A 24822-nucleotide genomic window follows, 5' to 3' on the forward strand; every position below is an offset into this window, starting at 1 on the left:
CATTGCGTGGCGTGGTGCGCACATGTACGTATAGAAAGGTGATGACTGGGGTAGATTTTATTTTGGCTGAATTACATCGATAGCAACATCAGCGGAACAGCTTGCATGCATTTGTTTACTAGGGATTCAGCCTAGGCCCGCGGACCCCCACTATCATGCCTGTTGTATTTACTCAGTTTGATCTATATATATATATATATATATATATATATATATATATATATAATATATATGTATATATAATATATATATAATATATATATATATATATATATACATCAAGAGCTTTTTCCCCCTTATTGGGAGGTAGCCAAATCAAAGGGCACGCACCCAGTCCCACCCATTCCACCACCCTTTCCTCCCTCTCATCTTGGCTCCTCTTGGATGACGGGTCATCCTGTCTCCCGCCCAATGCCTTGGGCCAGAAGCAATGCAGCAAGGCACAGCACATATGCAGCAGGGCCAATTCACTTACAGTACCCCCCCACCACCACCATCATCTCTGTCCCCAAATGTGAATACCCCCAGACTACCTTAAATATTTCTACTTGGAATAACTTGGATGATATAACCCAAATCTTGATATGACTGGTCTATTTAAAGATATAGACCAAGATGAAACCACACATGAATTTGTAGCTAGGGCAGGATTTAGAAAATAAATAAACAAGATAATTGAATAAAAAAAAAAAAAGGATAATAATCTGCATGTCTACGACTTAATAAGTGAAGAAAATCTCTCGTTTGCTCGGGTGAAAGTTGGTACAAGGAACGGGGGTGGAGACTTTCTGAATAAGAGGTGCATTATGTCCCAAATATTTTAAACACTGTGGCCTCTCCTTGGCTTTCCCCCAATATCTTGGGATTTTTTCCATCATCTTGGAAAATTGGATATAAATTGTAAAAAAGTAACAAATCTTTTATTTTTTTCACCAAGATTTGTTCATTTTTTACCATTTATATCTAAGATTCCAAGATGATGGCAAAAATCCCAAGATCTTGGGAAAAAAGCCAAAGAGTGGCCACACTGCCGAATAAGAATGTTTCTCTGCTTTCAGGATGACCGCGATGTCACTTTACAGCACCAGCTGGGCTGGATTGCTGCTTATCAGGGGGAAATGATGCTCATGGACAGGCAGGGTCCTGTCAATAAGGTGGAAAATGACTCTTTATTTTACTTATTTATTTTTGTGTTTGAGATGAGGTGTCTGAGAAGTATGGTAGGGGTTACTAGGTTGGATTTAGTGAGAAATGAGGAGGTGAGGAGGAGAACAGGGGTGGTAGGGGAGTTGGGAGATAAGGTGGATGAAAGAGTATTGGGATGGTTTGGACACGTGGAAAGAATGAGTGAAGAAAGACTAGTAAAAGAGGTGTGGAAGGCAGAGGTGGAAGGAATGAACATGAGGGGGCAACCTAGGATGAGATGGATGGATGGGGTAAAAGGGGCATTGCAAAAGAGGAATGTCTGTTGAGGAAGGACAGAAGATAGGGGTGAATGGAAAATGGTTGTGTATGGATGATGTTGTGATGCATGAGAGGGAGTGGGTGGGGGATGGTGGAGTGAGGGAGTATGCGTGAAAAATAATCTGACGCAGCCCGAAGGTATTTCTCCCTATCTTCTCCTTTTCTGCTTGAGGGGACGGAGAGGGGGGATCGCCGATATAATGAAGTGGCCTTGCTGTGAATGTGCTGTGTCTTGCTGCATTGCTTCTGACCGAGGGGGGCAGTGGGTGAGATGCCGTGATGACCTGTCATCCAGGAGGAGTCTAGAAAAGAGGGAGGGGTGGTGAATGGGAGTGGAGTATGTGGGGATGGAATGGGTGGGAGTGGTTTCCATGCCTTTTTCTTTTTGGCTACCTCCCGTGTAAGAGGGAAAAAGCCTTTGGTATACGTATTTATGCATGTATGTACAAATACAACATACTTTACATGTGCCCACTACGTATTTTATAATGCATGCATTGTGATGCATCGTTGTACATCAGGCAACCTGACGTGCACGCGAATATTTGACTCGTATTGAAGAGGTCAAACCCTTCTTCGCCTCTCGGCAGATGCACCGTGTGTTGGAGCGTGTGATGACGACCGTAAAGGTAAGGTAGAGGGTCTCGGAATGGTTTTGTAAGTTCGAATTCGTCCATTGTGGATTAACTCTCTGCCGTATGGACAAATAACTGCAGACGGCAGCCACCAAGGACAGAGAGAGTCAGCTGCCCTCCGCAAATGGACAGAGCCGTCACAAGTCGCCAGACGTGATTGACTGCAGGCAGTTGTTAGGACGAGCCAACAAGTTTTTGGAGTCTGACTTTTATGTTTTATTTTTTTATTTATTTATTTATTTATTTATTTTTTTTCTTTCTATTTTATCATTATTATTGTTCAGTGCCCTTGCTATGGATGTGCTGTCTCTTGCTGCATTGCTTATGACCTAGGGCAGGATGCAGGGATGACCTGTCATCCAGGAGGTGCCAAGATAAGAGGGAGGGTGGATGGGAGTGGAGTATGTTGGGGATGGAATGGGTGGGAGTGGATTTTATGCCTTTGTTTTTTGGCCAAAAAGCCTTTGGTATATGAATGTATGTATTATTATTTGTTTATTTGTTACTATTTATCATTTGTATATTTTTTTTAAAGAGAGAGTGTGCCATATATTTGAATGGAAGAACCTTGTTTGAAATTATGGTTGAAGAAATCTGTCATTGTTTTTCGTCTTCAGGAAAACGAGAGTCTGGTTAAAGTTTGCTGATTCCTAGTCGAGGTGCATCAGTACGGTCCAGAAGAAAGACGCTTGACTCTGGAGGTGAGATTTTGTTCGTCTCTTGTGACCTGTGGACATGAAATTTGCATCAGAACTTCGTTTCCTCAGCTTCTTCAAATGTACTGCATTTGTATTAATGGATCAATTTATTTCCCTTTTTTTTATTCCAGGCATGAAATTGGTTACAAAATATGATAAGGGAATCATATGAGAGGTACAAAGTAAAGAGAAGGGAAGTTAAGCATAAGATAAAGGAAGCAAAGAGGAGAGCAGATGTGAAATGGGGTAAGAGTATGACAGAAAATTTTGAAAGTAATAAAAAGATGGAAGCTCGCTGGCTGAGCGGATAGGGCGTCGTTACTTGCGGCGAAGGTCGAGGGGATGGCGGTTCAAATCCTACCACCGGCAAAGTTGAAGCAAGGGCATGGTTCATTAAATTCCACACGACAAAGCCCTCTGTGAGGGGCACCGTCTTAGCCTTCCGATAGGGAGGAGTTTGTGACGGTAAACCATATCATTATATCATCAATGAAAAGATGTTTTGGAAAGAAATTAAGAGAGGAAGAGGAGGGGAATCAAGTAGAGAAGGAAAGGTTAATAGGTGCAGATGGTGAGATGATAATGGAAGAGAAGGCAGTCAGAGGAAGATGGGCAGAGTATTTTAGGGAGTTGCTAAATGTGAAGGAGGATAGGGAGGGAAAGATAGTTGCAGTCGGAAGTGCAAAGATAATGAGAGTTATGAGTGAGGAAAATGGAGGAGAAATAAGGAAAGCTGAAGTGAAAGCAGCAGTTAAGATGATGAGAGCAGGTAAGGCACCTGGGTTGGATGGATGCTATGCAGAATGTCTGAAGAAAGGAGGTACAGTGATGGTGGACTGACTGGTGAGGTTATTTAATGTTTGTTTATGAGTGGATAGAGTGCCAGAGGAGTGCGTGTATAGTTCCACTTTACAAGGGAAAGGGGGACAAGTGTGAGTGTAGTAGTTTCAGAGGGATCAGCTTTTTGAGTGTAGTTGGGAAGGTTTATGGGAGGGTCTTGATTGAGAGGATTAGGAGAGGAACAGAGGGAGTAATTTGTGAGGAAGAGTGTGGGTTTAGGACAGGTAGGGGTTGTGTAGATCAGATTTTTGTGGTAAGACAGATATGTGAGAAAGCTATAGGAAAAGGTAAGGATGTTTTTTGGGCTTTTATGGATCTGGAAAAGGCTTACGACAGGGTAGACAGGAAGACACTGCATACTGCAGATGTATGGGATAGGAGGGAAGCTGTTAAGAGTAGTTAAGAGTTCTTACGAGAGTAATAGAGCTATAGAGCTTGTGTTAGGATTAGAAATGGAGAGAGTGAGTGGTTTGAGGTAAAGGTGGGACTTCGTCAGGGATGTGTTATGTCACCCTGGCTGTTTAATCCATACATGGTTGGGGTGGTGTGAGAGGTGAATGCAAGGGTAGTGGGTCAGGGGTTGGAGATGATTAAAGAAAATGGAGAAAAATGGGAGATGAGCCAGTTGTTGTTTGCGGACAACACTGCACTTGTAGCAGGATCAGAGGAGGGATTGAGGAAGTTAGTGACAGTTTGAGAAGGTGTGTGATAGAAGGAAGCTGAGGATAAATGTGGGCAAAAGTAAGGTGATGAGATGTACAAGGAGAGAGAGTGACAGCAGGCTGGAAGTGAGCATTAAAGGAGAGAGACTGGAGGAAGTGGATAGTTTTAGATAATTGGGTGCAAATGTGGCAGGAAAGGGAGGAGTGGGGGTGGAGGTAGAATGTAGATTGAGGGAAGCAAGTAAATGCCTTGGTGTATTAAAAAGTGTAATGAGAAATAGACATCTGGGAGTGGATGCTAAGAGGTTATATGAAGGAGTGATTGTGCCAACAGCACTGTACGAGGCAGAAACATGGAACATAAGAGAGGAAGAGAGAAGGAGTTTGAATGTGTTTGAGACGAAATGTCTGAGAAGTATGATAGGGGTTACTAGGCTAGATAGAGTGATAAATGAGGAGGTGAGGAGGAGAACAGGGGTGGAAAGGGAGTTGGGAGATAGTGTTGATGAAAGAGTATTGGGATGGTTTGGACACATGGAAAGAATGAGTGAAGAAAGATTAGTAAAAGAGGTGTGGAAGGAGTGAACGTGAGGGGGCGTCCTAGGATGAGATGGATGTGGTGAAAGGGGCTTTACAAAAGAAAGGAATGTCTGTTGAAGAAGGACAGGAGAGGACAGAAGATAGGGGTGAATGGAGAGGGGTTGTGTTTGGATGACGCTGTGATGCATGAGGGGGAGTGGGTGGGGGGATGGGGGGTGAGGATGTATGAGAAAAAATTTGACACAGCCCAAAGGGATTTCTCCCCGTCTTCTCCTTTTCACCATGAGAAGACGGAGAGGGGAGTGGTCGCCAAATTTATGAAGCATCCTTGCTGTGGATGTGCTGTGTCTTGTGACACTGCATCTGACCCAGGGCAGTGGACAGGATGCAGGGATGACCCGTCATCCAGGAGGTGCCAAGATAAGAGGGAGGGAGGAGGGTGGAGGGGAATGGAATATGTAGGGAATGGAATGGGTGGGAGTGGTTTCTGTTCCTTTTTCTTTTTGGATACCCCCCGTGTAGGAGAGAAAAAGCCTTTGGTATATTTATGTATATACAGTATATATATATATATATATATATATATATATATACATACATACATACATATACCAAGGCTTTTTCCCCCTTCCAAGGGAGGTAGCCACAAAGGGAAAGGCATAAAAACACTCCCACCCATTTCATCCCTAAATACACTCCACACCCCTCCCACCCTTCCTCTCATCTGAGCACCTATATATATATTTATTTATATGTATATTTATATATGTATATATTATATATATATATATATATATATATATATATATATATATATTCTGATGCCAATTCCTATTCACTCTTAGTTGCCAATGCCAGTTCCACTGTATATAATTACTTGCTTTATAATCTGTGTAGATTATACCTGCCAGTTGATGAGCTGTTGGATGCTGATGATGGAATGAAATTAATGAAGTGCTTATTGATTGACCACTTCATGATTGTCAATGATTTATACATGTCAGATTGGACTACTTTTTGACTATCTTATCATGCATCTATTTTTTATTATGTACTTGTTTCCATAAAAAATTCTTGTTTACAAATATTTTTAAAAAAGCGTCACTAAGCTTAATTAATTAGTGGTTTTATTCTATAATCCAGTAGTACACAATCACTAAAACAATACATAAATGCACAAAACAAAAATTTTAAATAATGCTGTTTATAATGTTGATGAACAATTACGTACTAGACAAAACAAACCTTAATATAAACTTTAAAAATGCTAATAAAATACATGTGAGTCTATAAAGATGCCAGGTGTTTTTAATTTAGCAATATTTAAGCCTCAAAAGTTACAAAAATTGTATTTTTGAATAACAAAGAAATATTAAGCCAAAATGCATAAAGATATATTGTTATATATTTACTTGTCAAAATACACAAAAAAATCTTTATAAGCAATTTATTTGGCTATCAATTGCTGCGAAGTGGGAGTAAATTTGTCTGCTCATTTTTCGCACTTATTAGCGGGTAAAATCGACCGAGTCCACGGACGCCTGGATAATTTACTCCCATATTACTCGTTTAATTTCTTTTGAAGAAATTTTGCTCTTTCAAATATATATATATATACATTATTTTTAGTTTAAATTTATATAAGGAATACAAAAATAGAATTGAAATTTTACATAATTTACTCTGACATACTTCTTGTGCTGTTATTTTAAAAGCATTGGCATCAGCAAAATATTGCTGATGCCGATGCCAAATCCCATTTAAAAAAAAAAAAAAAAGATGCCATCTCTTACCAATGCCGATGCCAGTTCACCATAAAAGTGCCAATTCTTGCCAATTCTGATGCTGGTTAATCGGTACACCCCTAATGGGTACTAATCATTTCCTGTAGTAATCAGTAACCAGCGTGCCATGGGCCAACTTATGTAGCCTCAAGAGTTTTGTGAAAACCTATGGGGTGGGTTCCTCTTAGGAATTTTGTGGGTTGTGTCTCAAGTTGCTTCTTTGTGGCAACCTTCTTGCTTATCTGTCAAAAACCACAAAACCTGCGGATTTACACTTAGGAACCAGAAAGTACAGGTGCTGCCTGCAGAGGGAGCAATGCCAAATTTGTCTGGTTCCTCAATTTTAATGGGGCCTCACCAGTCTCGTTGGGCTCAGCTACTTGACACCTACTTTGAGAGGCCATGAGCACAGCTCCCTAATGCAGAGGTAAGTTGTAGCCTAATGGCTGACCTTGATATTTTGATAAAAATTCACGGGATATATTTTGGGTAAATTTAGCAGTTTGCTCCAATTTGACCACCGGTTGAGGACCATACAACGTATCAAGGATTTTGCTTTAGGACTGCTCAAGATGAAGGTGTGGACTGCAGAGGCAAAAGTCCTATATGTGTTCATGCTTGCTGCCAACCAATATAGTAACTCTCATGCCCACAGGTCAAAAGCCATGAGGTCTCTGTCAAGTTAGCTAGTTTGGTGTGGATATGTATGGGGGCATAGTATTTCTAAGCTGTGGGAATTTCACATCAGGTGTACTGGTATGGGATAACCATAATTTTGGGAGGAGAGAAGATAAAGGTACTTGTGTTAATTCTCCTAAAGTGAAAATTGTGCTACAAGGGTGGGAGAGCTGTCTTTGGTCATAAGATGAACATGAGGGAGACAAGAAAGCCTTGTTTTTAATCATATCACTCTCTTACCATCCGCCTGGTAGGATTATCTCCTGTCAGCCAGTGGTCCTCGTTTCCTAATTTCTCTCCATCTTTCTCTATCTCTGTAGACTTCATTTTGCAGTATCTCTGTAAGGTCTTCTCCTCGAATTGCCAAAGCTTCCTTAACTCCTTCCATCCATCTTTTTCTAGGCCTGCCCACCGGTCTTCTACCTTCCGGCCGCATATGAAGTGCAGCCCTGGGCAGTTTCCCATCCTCCATCCTCTGCACGTGTCCATACCATCTCAGGCGATTTTCTTCTATATGTTCTAGTATATTCTTTACATTCAATTCTGCTCTTATGTCCATATTTCTCAATTGGTCCAGTCTAGACACTCTTTTGATTTTCCTCAGAACTTTAATTTCTGCAGCAACGATTTTACTTTTTGATTTACTTGTCATTGTCCATGTTTCTGATCCATAAAGCAAAATTGGTCTTAATACTGTTGTATACATCAGCACCTTACATTTTCTAGGGACATTGCGGTCTCTGAACAACACTGAAACATACCAAAGTTGTTATTAAATTGATTAATTCTGTTATTTATTTCGATTTCCTGATTATTCTGTTCATTAACTTTCACCCCAAGATATTCAAATTTGCTTACTTGCTTCAACTGGGCCTCTCCTATTCTTATTTCTATTTTCTTCTCATTCCTCGTGATACTCATGACTTCCGTTTTATTAATGTTATTTTTCATATCATTATCATTCATAACTTTATTTCATCTTCCTGTCATCTCTTGTAGTTCCTCTTCGCTGCTGCATATCACAGCAACATCATCTGCATTTGCCAGCGTTATCGTGTTGTTGCCATGGTTTATTTCTTTCATACATCTGTCCATGAAAATTATGAACAGCAGTGGGAAAATCACTCCTTGTCTTACCCCTGTCCTGACCTGGAACCATGGTGTATCCCCATCCCTTAGCTTCACTTTATTTTCACATTTCCTATATATACTCTTAATTGCCCTTTTCAGGTTTGCTGGAACATCGTATTCTTGATGCTCCAGTGCTCTCTAGATTTCTTCCCTAGGTACCTTATCAAATGCTTTCTCCATATCTATGAAGATAACAAACTTGTCGATGTTCCACTCCCTGTTCTTTTCCAAAACCATTTTCAATGTAAAAATCATATCCACTGTGCTTCTTTGTGGTCTAAAACCATGCTGCCATTCCCCAAGTCTTTCCTCTACAGCCATTCTCAGTCCTCTCTCTATGACTCTCTCATATACTTTGCCCACATGCGATAGCAACGATATGCCTCTGTAATTATTGCAATTTGTGCAGTCATCTTTTTTGAAAATTGGGCATACGACCGCTTTACACCTGTCATCTGGTATTTCAGCATTTTTCCATGCGACATTCATAATTCTGGTCAACCAGTTCGCACCCAACTTACCCATTGCTTTAATGAATTCTATATGTATCTCTCCCGTCCTTCCTCAACAGACATTCCCCTCTTCCCCAAAGCCCCTTCAGCCCATCCATGCACCTCATCCTAGGACGTCCCCTCATGTTCACTCCCTCCAGAAGACAGGGGTGAATGGAGAATGCTTGTATATGGATGATGTTGTGATAGCATGGGGTGGAATGGGCGGGTGGATGGGGGGTGAGGTAGTATGTGTGAGCAAAATTTGACGCAGCCCGAAGGGATTTCTCCCCGTCCTCTCATTTTATGCAATGGGGGGGACGGAGAGGGGGGGTCGCCGATTTAATGAAGCGGCCTTGCTGTGGATGTGCTATGTCTTGCGACACTGCTTCTAACCCAGGGCAGTGGACAAGGTGCAGGGATGACCTGTCATTCAGGAGGTGCTAAGATAAGAGGGAGGGTGGAGGGGTGTGGAGTGTATTCAGGATGGAATGGGTGGGAATGATTTTATGCCTTTTTCTTTTTGGCTACCCCCCTTGTAAGGGGGAAAAAGCCTTGGTATATGTATGTATGTATGTATATGTATCTCATCCTCACCACATGCTTTTCCATTTTTCATTCTTTGGATAGCCGCCTGAACCTCCGCAACTGTAATTTCATCATTTTCACCTTCTAAGAACTCCATCTGATTTTCTTCCTGCATTTCCATATTTTCTTGTCCAGCATTGAGTAGGTTCTGAAAATGATTTTTCCGTCTTTCTGTAATTTGATTTGTTTCCACCATCACCACTCCATTTTCATCCTTTACTGCATAGGCACCTTCGTTTTGCTCTTTTCTATAGTTTCTTGCCATATTGTAGAGCAGCTTTCTTGTTCCTTCCATATCCTCTCTCAAATCATTACCAATTTTCTGCCAGACTTCTGCTTTTGATTCCTTTTTAACTCTATTACACTTATTCCGTGTTTCTACATAGTTTTCTCTGTTTTCAGCTGTTCTGTACTTCATCCATTTTCTGAATTTTTTCATTTTTTCTTTAACTGCATCCCCCATCTCCGTCCACCAGGGCATTTTTTTCTCTTTGTTTTCCCACATACTTCATTTCATCCACCTGTGCCACTTCCTTAACTACTGTTTTCATCTGCTCCCATTCCTCATTTATATTTGCTCCTGTTTGCAGGTTTGTCACCTTTCCTCTGATTTTTTTCTTTAAAACTTTCTTTCTTTTCAGGATTCTTTAGGTCCTCCACCTTGAATATCCTCCCTATTTCCCCTGCCACAACTCTCCACTTTCTCGCGTTTATTTTTGCAACCACTAGTCTATGATCTGAGTCTAGTGACATCACAAAAGATCTTTTTATTATTTGTAATGACACGGTCAATTTGGGATTTGTCATTATAGCTTTGTAGGTTGTCGTTCCATCGATACCAAGTTCATTGATGACTTGGTCTATGTTTATAGAAAGTGTTCATAATTGGCAGATTATTCATAGTACAAAAGTCAATTACTCTTTCACCCTCATGATTTCAATTCCCTATTCCATGCACTCCTATTATATTTTCCACACCTCCACGATCACTTCCAACATGACCATTCACATCTCCAATGACTACCATGTTTTCTGCATTACCTCTTTGATCATATACCGTATTTTTCGGTGTATGACCCGCGGCTTTTTGCCTCAGAAAGGGGCCAAAATTCGGGGGTGCGGGTGATATAAAGATGCGGGTCATCTGTGGATTCTGGTTAGAAATTGCCCTCTTACGCAGTAAAAAAAAAAAAAAAAAAAAAAAAATGAATGATTAGTTTAGTTTAGTTGGGTGCCCTTTCGGATCGGGGATTTGCGGGAGGACCGACCGGGTTCGTCGAATGAAAGTTGATTAGTGTCATAATACAGCGTGCACGATCGAGACAAACGACAAAGAGAAGGTAGGATTGTATCTTACCCGCATCACATGCTCTTGTTATTAATAAAGGCATTATCACAAATAAAACAGGCCTAACTAAACAGCATGAACATACAATACAACACTGACTGGTACCAACACCAACATCGTGTGTCACGATTAAACAAAAACAAGCGGGCAGCCATTTTCGCAGTTACAAATTACAAACTGTACCTGATTCCTTAATGCTAAATTTGTGCATTACATGTGCATAATGGGTCGTTCAAGCATGGAAAAAGAATAAAGAATCGACTATTCAGAACGGTTTCCGTAAATCAGAAATGTGCCATCCTGCAATGTTCGATGCATGCTACGACTCGGAAAAGGAATCGGACGAATCCAAAATCGAAATGGAAGCGGATGAGGTCACTGCATCAGAATTGGCCGATTTATACCACAACCTCTTCCATGACAAAACAGAGGATGAGGAATTCGATGGCTTCGTGAGCGATGATACGCCTTCATAAACATTATTGACTCTGTCGTCTGTGATCACTGACTGCTTTTTTTCTAATAACGATGTGCTTCATTGACTCTGTTCATAACAGTTCAGTAATGTGCTCTATTATTGTTCTATTCTATTGAAAACTAACCATTGGAAATTGTTTGGTTTAATAATTAATTACCAGTCTTTGTATGCCATTTATAAACCAATTGATTGATTAATTACCGGTAAACAACCAAACAGGGTTTTATGGTATTATTTACACAAATTGATTAAGGTTCTTTGTAATATATAAGTGCAATAAGATATATTGAAATGTAATTTGTTGGTTATTCTTCATCTTCATTACAATCAGAAATAAGGACTGGAGGAATGCTGGTATCATGATCATGAATCGTAATGCCGCGTCTTCGACCCATCTCAAAGGCATCGTAAGATCAGTTGCACACTTTCGAGATCACCCCTCTTTCATTGAAGCTACCACTACATCTAGTGGCAGCTTCAGAAACCAAATTGTGAGGTTGTGTACGTACGTGTCGGCCTTTGATGTGTGATGAATCCTGAAAAGCAAGATATCACCAAGAAACCTGCCAATATCGGAAAACATATATATATATATATATATTTTTAATAAATCACATAAGCATTGATGAAACAGAAAATTTAGAAAAAGCCTCAGCTTTGAAATTACTTTGATCACCACGTCAACGGCCGGCCGTAACAACAACCGCCGTGAGCTGTGCCTGTGGCCACCCATGCATGGGTAGTATACATCGTCGGATCTACAGTGCCGTGCATGCCATATGACTGCGGGTCATACAGCGGTGCGGGTCTTGTGTGGATTTTCACTAAGGTGTAAGGGGGTGCGGGTCATATAACGGTGCGGGCTATAGTCCGAAAAATACGGTACTTCTTGTAGTTTCACATAGAATTCTTCCTTTTCTTCTGCTGTTCTTCCCTGCTGAGGAGTATAAACTTGTACAAATGTTATTCTAATGTCTTTTAATTTCAGTCACTTTAATTATTCTTTCATTTACAAAAACAACATCCTCAACATAGTCTGCAATCCTTGGTGTCATCATTATTGCCACTCCATGCATTCTCTCATTTGGCATTCCGCTCCATATCAGTTGATAGTTGTCATGTATTGTTTTTCTGCCATTTCCCTCTCTCCTCGTTTCACACATTCCTAAAATATCTATTTTCCTATCTTTCAAGATGGCAATAATCTCTTCTTTTTTATCTTTCAAAGTGCAGACATTAATTGTTCCAATTCCAAGTTTCTTAACCTTTTTTGATCACTGGGCCGTGAACTGCTTAATCCATAGGGTCCGAGGCTCACTTTGCGTGTCTTGAGCAGTTAAATGAGTCTTAGTGGGTTGCTAGCCCTATCCTAAATCTTTCGGGATCACTAATTAGTAACTTCCATATGACTATCGTCCTCCATACGGATTACAGGGTATTCTAGACATACCCCGGGCAGTCATTTTGGTTGCTTGAGCCGCTGCACCTCTTCAAGGTTACATGATCCCTTGTCCTGGTAGGTCTAGACTCCAGAACCGCCGCGGTATCACTGCGGTATCACTGCTTTGCCAAATTGTTGGTTACAGTGATGTGAAGAAGACCATGAATATATATCAGATCTAATAGTCTTTGTATAGTTCACTGGTGATTTTCACATTGTTTTTGCCAAAGTTCTGTTGTGTGTGAATTGGAAGGGGGGGGGAGGGTAGGAGTCTGTAGCAGGCAGTTGGGTGGTGGCATCAAAGGAGAAAGCTGCTGCTACATCCTGCAATGCTTTGCTGACTGACTGATCATTGCCAGACAAAAAAAAAACAAACAAAAAAACGGGTGGGTGGGGGGGACAACATACTACTCGTGTATCTTCAACTTCCATACAATGACCCTGTACACACTTGGATCACAAAACAGGCACTTCACAACCAACCAGTAAACTACATTCTCCTTCAAAAAAATTCCCACAAAGAGAGGAAAGAACAGCATTAGCATGACTGCATTTAGGTCACCATCCAGCATTAAAATTATACCAACACAGAGTAGGCTTGGCCACAGAAACAAACTGCCCTAGATGCAGCTATCACACATAAAACACACCTCATTACACATTGTACTAGCCTTACTCAGACAACTCAAAAAAAAAAATTTGAATGATGTATGGGCTAATCCAGTAGCTGTTGTCACCTGGGAGCTACACTACATAGCAGAAGACCCACACACCAAGAAACATGAAAAAAGATGCACAAATACCTATATCACACACAAATACTCTCTTCTCTTCCTCCAAAACCACCAAATACCAGCCTCCAGAACCATATTCATAATCACTCACTGCTCCATTAACACATTGCTGCATGGCAGACCTGATATTCATCCCTCTGAATACTCTCTCCCATGAAAGGACAGAGTCCACTGGGCCAGATTGCGGTGCAGCCACCACCCAGCAGCCCTTCTAAGCTACCAGAAGAGGCTGGATGACCGCATTGTGGACAAATGCCCAGGATGTAACACTTCACCCCATACTATTCTAGTATATTTCATTTTTTGGAAAGGAGATGTACAAGTTCAAAGCAATGACCAGCCTTCTTTTTCAAGCGGATCCCACTACTCAAATAAACACCCTTCATAGACAGTCAGACAAAACTCATATTGCATAGTCTCAAGCACTCATCTGCCTGTGGCCCTGATAACATAAGCAACATACACCTAAAACACATTGGACCACAAGGTATACACGCACTCACAAACATTGCAAACTACAGCTATTCACACAACACAATACCCGACATCTGGAAGCATGGTAAAATAATCACCATTCCAAAACCGAACAAAGACCCAACAATCCCAACATCGCACCGCCCAATCACACTTCTCTGCACCCCCTCTAAAGTCATTGAACGCCTAATACTTAAACTTGTCACACCATATATTCCCCTTGCTGACTCACAACACGGTTTTAGGCCACTACACTCCACAAACACTCTTCTGACAAACCTCACACAAAGAATTTTAGATGGCATCAATTCAGATAGGCCCCACCACAGAACACTTCTTATAACATTGGACATTAGTAAAGCTTTTGATGCTATCCCCCGCCACAACCTAACAAATAAAATATATAACACAGACATGCACAATAACACCAAAAGATGGCTGGCCAATTATCTGGCAGGCAGGAATGCTCATGTGTCATATAATGGCCAATCATCGCACATCAGAAACATTAAGAACGGAGTACCACAGGGCTCGGTTCTATCCCCCACATTATTTAATCTATACATGCATGACTTACCCACGCCAGACACCTCAGAAATACAAATCTCTTCCTACGCAGACGACATAACAATCACATGCACACATCGTAACACAGACAAAGCTGCAGAAATAATCCAGCCTTACCTTGACACACTCAACACATGGTTCATCACAAACAGACTCAAAATAGCTCCAACCAAATCTACAGCAACACTTCTCACCAACTGGACAAAAGAACACAAATACATACCTCATCTCTACATCAACAACACTCTAATACCACACACAAACACACCGAAAATTCTTGGTGTAACATACGATACATCCATGTCTTTCAAACAACACCTCACAACCATAAAAAACAAATGCACACCTAGACTTAACGCACTTAAGTCAATCACTGGAACAACATTTGGACAAAACAAAGAAACTAATATAACAATATACAAACAATGCATACGCTCAGTGATGAATTATGCGAGTCCTGCATGGGCTCCTAATCTCAGTGAGACACACCACAACACCCTTCAAATCATACAAAACAAAGCCCTAAAAACAATTACAGGCTGCACAAATACATCACCTACAGACCATTTACACCATGAAACAAAAGTCCTCAAAGTCAAAGACCACCTCGACATGAGAGGCACACAAACACTTGCTGCAGCCACCACAAACACATCACACCCGCTACACTACATAGCAGAACACCCACACACACCAAGAAACATTAAAACTACACCCAAAGTCCTTTATTACACACAGATACTCTCTTCTCTTCCTCCACAACCACCGAATACCAGCCTCCGGAAACATATTCATAATCATATCACTCACCGCTCCATTAACACACTGAAAGACAACACACTGCTGCATGCCAGACCCCCTGATATCCACCCTTCTGAATCCTCTCTCCCACGTAAGGACAGAGTCCACTTGGCCAGACTGCGATGCGGTCACCACCCAGCACTTCTAAGCTACCAGAAGAGGCTGGACGACCGTGTTGTGAACAGCTGCCCAGGATGTAACACTTCACCCCATACCATACAACACATAATGGAAGACTGCATTATACACAATCATGCACGCGAACAACACAACATACACTCTATAAAGGATTTGTGGGAAAACCCAGTTTCGGCTGTGGCCTTCCTTGGGGAGACGGGACTGCTCGGACAGACAGTCTAGGGAACGACAACAACAACTCAAATAATAATGATAAATATGAATAAATAAATAAACAAATAAAAGTAAATTACCAACAATCCCTTGTATAACCAAACTAAGTTATTGTGTTACCATGATAGGCAGAAAAATATCAATTGTAAAGGTACCATATTGGTAACATGCATTCTTATTTGTTTGGCCTTACATGGAAGTTCTATTCATATAACCAATACGGATATTATATTTACTCGTTAATATTTACTAAAGTTTTCTACATGTAAAAGACCTTGAAGACATGGAAATTTACTCAATCTATTGATCACTAGCAGCAAAAGTATGATAATTGTCAACATAGAAGTTGGTGAAACCATTGCAACTAGTGATCACAACTTAGATTCAAACTGCTAAAGTACTAGTGTACTAGGTATTGGTATACTAGTTATATTTACCTATTTGTATTTTACAGGATGATAGCTATACTCATAGTGACCTGTTTTTGTATCTCTCCGCATCCAGTTTGTTCTTAAAATCTTGTATCGTTTTGGCACTCATTGTTTCCCCATTTACTTTGTTCCAGACATCAATCACTCTGTGTGGGAAGCTATTCTTTTTCAAATCTCTTCTGTAACTGTCCTTCTTTAGCTTCTTAGGTCCTCTTGTTTCTCTTGTGTCCCATTTTAATATGTCATCTCTATCAAGAACTTCCATCCCTTTCATAATTCTGTAAATAGTCAGCAAATCACCTCATTCTCTTCTCTGTTCTAGCATTGATAGATGTAACTTTTCCAATCTTTGATCGTATGTCAAATTTGAGAGTGTAGGTGCCATTTTTGTTGCTGCTCTTTGAATTCTTGATCTTTTTTTACCAGGTGCCCATAGTGATGCAGCACACTCCAAATTAGGTCTTATCAATGTGATTAATTTTTTTTACCATTTCTTCATCCATGTAGTCAAAAGCCACTTTCATTGATCTTAACAAGTTACAAGTCTCTCCAACTAGTTTATTGACATGTTTATCAGGTGTCAAGTTGCTTGACATAATTACTCCAAGGTCCCTTTCTGAGACGGGTTGTTTTACTTTCTTGGTACCAATTATATATCGACCCAATATTCTATTTTTGCGTTTTCCAAATTCCAATATACTGCATTGCTTAATGTTAAAGTTCACTTCACACTTCTGACTCCATTTCCATATTTTATCCAGGTCTTCTTGTAGTGATCTGCAGTCTTCTTCTGTGCTTATTCTCTTAAGTAAAGAAGAAGTTCATGTAACATTTCACTCCCTCATCCATATCATTTATATATACAGCAAACATTAGAGGAGCCTGCGGGATGCCACTTATCATATCTTCCCAGTTCGAGTTCTTGTCTCTAAGTACCACTCTCATTTTCCTCCCACTCAAGAAATCTCTCATCCATTCCAGTAGCTTACCTTGTATTCCTCCTATTATTTCAATTTTTCTTAATAGCTTTTTATGTGGTACTTTGTCGAAAGCCTTCTGCAAGTCTCAGAGGGCACAATCTGCCCAGCCATCTCTTTCTTGTATTATTTCTATTAATCTTGAGTAAAAACATTAAGTTTGTGATACATGATCTTCCACTTTTAAAACCAAGTTGTTTAGGGTTTAGTTTTTGTTCTCTTCCAAGTGTTTGATCCATTTGTTCCTAATAACCTTTTCACATATTTTTGCTACTGTGCTTGTAAGGGATAACGGTCCGAAGTTTGTAGGATTTTCTTTGTTTCCTCCTTTATATATTGGTACAATGTTTGCATTTTTCCAATCTGTACCTTTCCTTCTTTGAGTGAGAAATCTATTATCTTGTATAATTTGTCCGTTAGTTGATCTATACACTCTTTCAATATAATTTGCAATTCCATCCAGCCCATGTGATTTCCAAACATCTAGGTTTTTTATTTGGTCTCTGTGGTACCTTTATTTCTTTCATTTTGGGGATCTTTCTTGTTGTCCATCTTCCCAAATTTGTGAGCTTTCAATTGTAAAAACAGACCTGAAATGTCTCATCATAACTTCAGCCATTTCTATGTCATCTACATATTCTTTATCTCCTTCACGCAGTTGCACTATTTCGTGTTTGTCTTTAATTTATCATTTACATATCTGGAAAAGAGTTTAGGTTGATCCTTGTATTTGTCTATTACAGACGCTCCTCAACTTACGTTTTAGTTACGTTCCGAATGGCCGAACGTAATGTGAAAATGAACGTAAGTTGTTCCTGTACATTCCAGTAATGTATGACCGTTCATACTGTACTATACATCCATAAATTCTATTACCGTATCTTATAAAACACCCCTAAATCACTAATTATAAACATAACATTGTAAAATAATAACATAAATTTCAAATAAATTAAATTCAAGCAACATAAAGTGAGATGGTGGAGAAGGAGGCAAGGCATGTTCAGTCTGTCGTTTGTGCCATGTAAACAATGGATGCAGCATCATGTGTATCATTTCAACATCTCATACTACGGAGAGCGCACTAAACAATTTTTTTTTTGTTTTTGTTTTTTTTAGTCAGTTCAAACATAAAATAAAAAAAAATTAAAACAAATGAGCGTAAGTAGAGGAGCGTCTGTATATCTTTCTTGTAGATTCTTTTTTCTTCCCTGCGTATATTCACATATTCGTTCCGTTTTATATTTTTCTCCGTCTTCTCCTTTTATGCATGAGGGGACGGAGGGGGGGGGGTTCGCCGATTTAATGAAGCGGCCTTGCTGTGGATGTGCTGTGTCTTGCGACACTGCTTCTGACCTAGGGCAGTGGACAAGGTCAGGGATGACCCGTCATCCAGGAGGTGCTAAGATAAGAGGGAGGGTGGAGGGGTGTGGAGTGTATTCAGGGATGGAATGGGTGGGAATGATTTTATGCCTTTCCCTTTTTGGCTACCTCCCTTGTAAGGGGGAAAAAGCCTTGGTATATGTATGTATGTTTAATATATGTTTATTACACGTTTACTAGCTGTCTATTAGTTTTACATGAACTAGTGTATTAGTACTATTGTACTAATAAACTTGTATTAATGAGTGCTAGTGTAACAGTACTATTGTACTCGTACAAATTTATCTAGTTGTATTTTGCGGGAAGGGGAGCTATGCTTGTGGTGTCCCGCCTTTGTATCTCGCAGTGTCTAGTTTGCTTTTAAACTCAAGATGGTTTTTGCGCATACTATTTCATTATCCAGTTTGTTCCAAGTGTCCAATACTCTATGTGGAAAACTTTTTTTTTTCAGTTCTCTTCTATAGCTATGTTTTTTATTTTCTTTCTATGTCCTCTTGTGTTTCTCTTGTCCCAGATTAGTAAGTCCTCTCTATTAAGTATATCTGTGCCTTTCATGATTCTATAGATGGTAAGTAGGTCACCTCCAGCGTCGGTAACTCCAGTTTAGCCAAGCTCTCCTCATATGATAGGTTTGCAAGTGCAGGTGCCATTTCTGTTGCTGCTCTCTGGATTCTTTCTATTTTCTTTATATTCTTTTTGATACTGGGGGACCACAATGTCGCCACATAATCTAGTCCAGGCCTTATCAATGTAACCAATATTTTTTTTTATCATGTCTTTATCCAAGTATGCAAATGCCACTTTTATTGATCTTAGCAAGTTGTTGTTGTTGTTGTTGTTGTCGTTCCCTAGACTGTCTGTCCGAGCAGTCCCGTCTCCCCAAGGAAGGCCACAGCCGAAACTGGGTTTTCCCACAAATCCTTTATAGAGTGTATGTTGTGTTGTTTGCGTGCATGATTGTGTATAATGCAGTCTTCCATTATGTGTTGTATGGTATGGGGTGAAGTGTTACATCCTGGGCAGCTGTTCACAACACGGTCGTCCAGCCTCTTCTGGTAGCTTAGAAGTGCTGGGTGGTGACCGCATCGCAGTCTGGCCAAGTGGACTCTGTCCTTTCGTGGGAGAGAGGATTCAGAAGGGTGGATATCAGGGGGTCTGGCATGCAGCAGTGTGTTGTCTTTCAGTGTGTTAATGGAGCGGTGAGTGATATGATTATGAATATGTTTCCGGAGGCTGGTATTTGGTGGTTGTGGAGGAAGAGAAGAGAGTATCTGTGCGTAATAAAGGTCTTTGGGTGTAGTTTTAATGTTTCTTGGTGTGTGTGGGTGTTCTGCTATGTAGTGTAGTGGGTGTGATGTGTTTGTGGTGGCTGCAGCAAGTGTTTGTGTGCCTCTCATGTCGAGGTGGTCCTTGACTTTGAGGACTTTTGTTTCATGGTGTAAATGGTCTGTAGGTGATGTATTTGTGCAGCCTGTAATTGTTTTTAGGGCTTTGTTTTGTATGATTTGAAGGGTGTTGTGGTGTGTCTCACTGAGATTAGGAGCCCATGCAGGACTCGCATAATTCATCACTGAGCGTATGCATTGTTTGTATATTGTTATATTAGTTTCTTTGTTTTGTCCAAATGTTGTTCCAGTGATTGACTTAAGTGCGTTAAGTCTAGGTGTGCATTTGTTTTTTATGTTTGTGAGGTGTTGTTTGAAAGACATGGATGTATCGTATGTTACACCAAGAATTTTCAGTGTGTTTGTGTGTGGTATTAGAGTGTTGTTGATGTAGAGATGAGGTATGTATTTGTGTTCTTTTGTCCAGTTGGTGAGAAGTGTTGCTGTAGATTTGGTTGGAGCTATTTTGAGTCTGTTTGTGATGAACCATGTGTTGAGTGTGTCAAGGTAAGGCTGGATTATTTCTGCAGCTTTGTCTGTGTTACGATGTGTGCATGTGATTGTTATGTCGTCTGCGTAGGAAGAGATTTGTATTTCTGAGGTGTCTGGCGTGGGTAAGTCATGCATGTATAGATTAAATAATGTGGGGGATAGAACTGAGCCCTGTGGTACTCCGTTCTTAATGTTTCTGATGTGCGATGATTGGCCATTATATGACACATGAGCATTCCTGCCTGCCAGATAATTGGCCAGCCATCTTTTGGTGTTATTGTGCATGTCTGTGTTATATATTTTATTTGTTAGGTTGTGGCGGGGGATAGCATCAAAAGCTTTACTAATGTCCAATGTTATAAGAAGTGTTCTGTGGTGGGGCCTATCTGAATTAATGCCATCTAAAATTCTTTGTGTGAGGTTTGTCAGAAGAGTGTTTGTGGAGTGTAGTGGCCTAAAACCGTGTTGTGAGTCAGCAAGGGGAATATATGGTGTGACAAGTTTAAGTATTAGGCGTTCAATGACTTTAGAGGGGGTGCAGAGAAGTGTGATTGGGCGGTGCGATGTTGGGATTGTTGGGTCTTTGTTCGGTTTTGGAATGGTGATTATTTTACCATGCTTCCAGATGTCGGGTATAGTGTTGTGTGAATAGCTGTAGTTTGCAATGTTTGTGAGTGTGTGTATACCTTGTGGTCCAATGTGTTTTAGGTGGATGTTGCATATGTTATCAGGGCCACAGGCAGATGAGTGCTTGAGATTATGCATTATGAGTTTTGTCTGTCTATGAAGGGTGTATAGTCTGAGTCTGTGGGGAAGTCTTTCTTACGTCGAATGGTGCGTCGGTCGTCAGGGTGAGATGTAAGATGGCTCGTCTGTGCAAAATGACGTATGAGTGCGTTTGCTTGTTGTCTGTTTGAGGGTAGATTATCTGTTGTTGTGATTATTGCTGCTTGAGAGCGTGTAGTGTTAGTGTTGGATAGTGTGATGCTGTTGAGTGTTTTGTACAATTTGCTGGTGTTTGTTTTGTGATCAAGTGTATTGATAAAGTTTTGCCAATTTTGTGTTTTTTGTTCATGTATCTTATTGGCAATCACAGTGTTTAGTGTTTGTATTTGGTCTGCTATGTTTTGAGGGATAGGTGTGGGGGTATCGTGTTTAAGTGTGTCACGTTGTCTGATGAGGCCTTGGATTTCTGGTGTGAAGTTGGGGTTGTGTGATTTTCTGTTACCTCTAGGGATGTATCTCTTGTCTGCGTTTTGTATGATTGTATTAAAAGCGTGCACAGCATTGTTTATGTTTGTGATTGGTGTACTGTTAAGTGTTTCAAAATGTTGTTCTGTCTCTTCAGTAAAGGCTTCCCAGTTAGCTCTCTTGTAATTGGTGTAAGTGTGTCTGTGGCCAGCTGGGGTGCATCTTGTTTTGGTGGTGATGATGATTGGAAGGTGGTCAGAGCCAAGGGCTCCGACCACTCTCCATGATGTTGTTGGGGTTAGGCAGGGGGAGCAAAAGGTGATATCAGGAGAGGAGGGAGTGTAGAGGGCTTGGTATGGGATATGTGTATGATTATGCGTGTTGTTCATGATAGTCAATGAGTCGAATTGAGTCTGTATATCAAGCCCTCTGTCTGTGTCAGGGTTGTCGACAAACCAGGCAGACGACTTGGCGTTGAAGTCACCACCCATGATCAGGTTGGGGATTGAGGTTAGTTGGCTGAGTTGAGGTCTGAAGGTGTTTGGAACTGTGGGGGATGATTGGGGGGGAATGTACATGTTAACTATTGTTAGTGTTGAATTGTTGCCTGTGCGGATACGAATGGATTGGGTTTCTGTTGTATGTCTCCCCGACAATTTTGTTAATCTGTTTATCATATGACAAGTTGATTGTGATAATTACCCCCAAATCTTTTTCAGATCCTACCTTCTTTACTTCCTTGGTTCCAATTGTATATTTTCCTGATATTCTGTTTTTGCTTTTTCCAAACTCCATTATGCTACACTTCTTAGTACTAAAGTCCACTTCCCATTTCTGACTCCAGTTCCATACCTTGTTCAGGTCTTCCTGCAATGCTTCACAGTCCTTATCAGTTTCTACTTTACTTAACAGTTTGGCATCGTCTGCAAAGAAGCTCATGTAACATTTCACATCCTCGTCCATGTCATTCACATAAATAACAAACATTATTGGTGCCAGTACAGATCCTTGCAGTACTCCACTGATCATCTCTTTCCAGTCTGAATATTTTTCTCTGAGCACTACTCTCATCTCTCTACCTGTCAGGAAGTCCTCCATCCATTTTAGTAGGTTCCCTTGCATTCCTCCTATGTATTCCAGTTTTTTTTTTTTTCGTAATTTTCTGTGTGGTACTTTGTCAAAGGCTTTTTGCAAATCTAGGAATGTACAATCAGTCCATCCGTTTCTTTCTTGCACTATGTCTATTAGCCTTGAGCATATTAAGTTTGTGGTGCATGATCTTCCTTGCCTGAACCCAAATTGTCTTGGGTTTAATATGTTGTCTTCCAGATGTTTTACCCATCTATTCTTGATTATTTTCTCACAAATTTTGGCTATAGTGCTTGTTAGTGATACTGGCCTAGTTGGTGGGTTCCTCCTTGTTTCCTCCTTTATATATTGGTACAATGTTAGCATTTTTCCAGTCATTAGGTATCTTTCCTTCTTTGAGTGAGCTATTTATTATGATGTGTATTTTGTCCATCAGTTCTTCTTTGCATTCCTTTAGAATCCAATTTGCAATACCATCAGGGCCATGTGATTTTCTGACATCCAATTTTGATAGGTGTTCTGATATTTCTTCTTGGTGATGTTGTAAACTCACTCATGTGGGGAGATTGCTTGTTATTATCTTCGTCCCAATTTTGTGTTTTCTCTCTGGTTGTTCATGACTTTGGCCATCTCTAATTCTTCTGTGTATTCTATATTTCCTTGGTGTAGTTTCACCATTTCCTGTTTGGTTTTAAGTTTACCATTCACATACCGATAGAATAGTTTGGGTTGATCTTTGCATTTATCTATAATATCCTTCTCATGGTTCCTTTTTTCCTCTCTTCTCACATTAACATACTCATTTCTATAGTTTATATAAATTTGCCATTTGTTTCGTTTTTTGTCTTTTCTCCACCTTTTCCAAGCTTTGTCCCTTCTGTTTTTTGCCTTACTGCATCTTTTGTTGAACCAACATTTAATATACTCCCTCTCTCGCTTTTGTCTTAGTACATGCCTGTTCACCCCTTCATTGCAATTTTCCATCAATATATTCCATTTCTCTTCCACTGTTGTCTCTTCCATATAGAATTTATCCAGAAGAATATCTTTAGTTTTGCCAAGTCTGTTTTTTTGTACATCAATCTTCCTTTCCTATGCTTTTCATTTCTCTCCATGTCTATTTCTTCCTTTAGTACAGTTTCGATGAGTATATGGTCACTCTTTTCAAGTGGTGTCTTGTAGTGGATTTTGTCCACAATTTCAGGTTCTGTTGTAAATATTAAATCTAGTTTCGATGGCTCTTCATTGTTTCTGTACCTGGTGTTTTCACTGACCCATTGGGTCATTGTGTACAGTATTCCATGGTCATGTCTAGCTGTACAAGTATAGTAGTACTAATGTACTAGTTTTAGTGAACTGTTACTAGTGCATTAGTGCTAGTGTACTAGTATCAGTGAACTACTGCTAGTGTACTAGGGTATTAGTACTAGTGTTCTTGTGTATTAATACTGGTGTACTAATTTTCTAGTATACTGTACTTGTATTAGTTAAACATAATTTACTAGTGTACTAGAACTAGTATATTAGTGCACTAATATAGTAGCACTAGTGCACATGTACTTGTGTTTTAGTATGTATGTAATAAGTGTATTATTTTACTCTACTAGTGCACTAGCATAAGTGTAATAGTACTAGTGTACTATCATACTAGTACTATTGTACAAGTAGCATGCTGGTATAAAATTACTAGTGAATTAAACTACTAGTTTACTAGTGATTTTGTGTACTAGTAATGGTGCTCTTGTACTAGTGCTAGTGTACTAGTAATTTTTTACTAGCAATTATTATTGTGCTAGTACAAGTGTACTAGTGTACTTGTACTCATGTATCAGTAAAATAGTATTACTGTACTAATACTAGTACACTAATACTATTGTACTAGTATTTGTGTATTAGTACTAGTGTACTAGTAAACTAATACTAGTTTACTAGTGCTGTTTACTTGCCTACAAGTGCACTAGTGATAGTGTACTATTGTACTAATGTAATAGTACCAGTGTAGTAAAATTAGCATAGAAGTTGGCTCAGATTTTAGGCAAATAAAAAGTGTCTGTTATCAACTGGAGATGGTGACAATCCTGGTGACTGGGACACGCAAACAAAACCAGT

General features: G+C 40.0%; 2 protein-coding genes across 8 annotated transcripts in view; one reads left to right on the forward strand and one right to left on the reverse strand.

Annotated features, from left to right (window-relative positions):
- The window catches only part of LOC143030887 (uncharacterized), a 485211-nt gene extending 482333 nt beyond the window's left edge, over positions 1-2878 (forward strand). For all 3 annotated transcript variants that reach the window (XM_076194126.1, XM_076194128.1, XM_076194127.1), the window contains one exon: positions 2717-2878. The gene's annotated coding sequence lies outside the window, so the exon portion shown is untranslated. The remainder of the gene's footprint in view (positions 1-2716) is intronic.
- The window catches only part of LOC143030886 (uncharacterized), a 241205-nt gene that overhangs the window by 181737 nt on the left and 34646 nt on the right, over positions 1-24822 (reverse strand). The gene's annotated exons all lie outside the window — the stretch shown is intronic.

This window comes from Oratosquilla oratoria, chromosome 12 (assembly GCF_046742065.1).
Source record: "Oratosquilla oratoria isolate Oo_2021 chromosome 12, ASM4674206v1, whole genome shotgun sequence".
Classification (NCBI taxonomy): Eukaryota; Metazoa; Arthropoda; class Malacostraca; order Stomatopoda; family Squillidae; genus Oratosquilla; species Oratosquilla oratoria.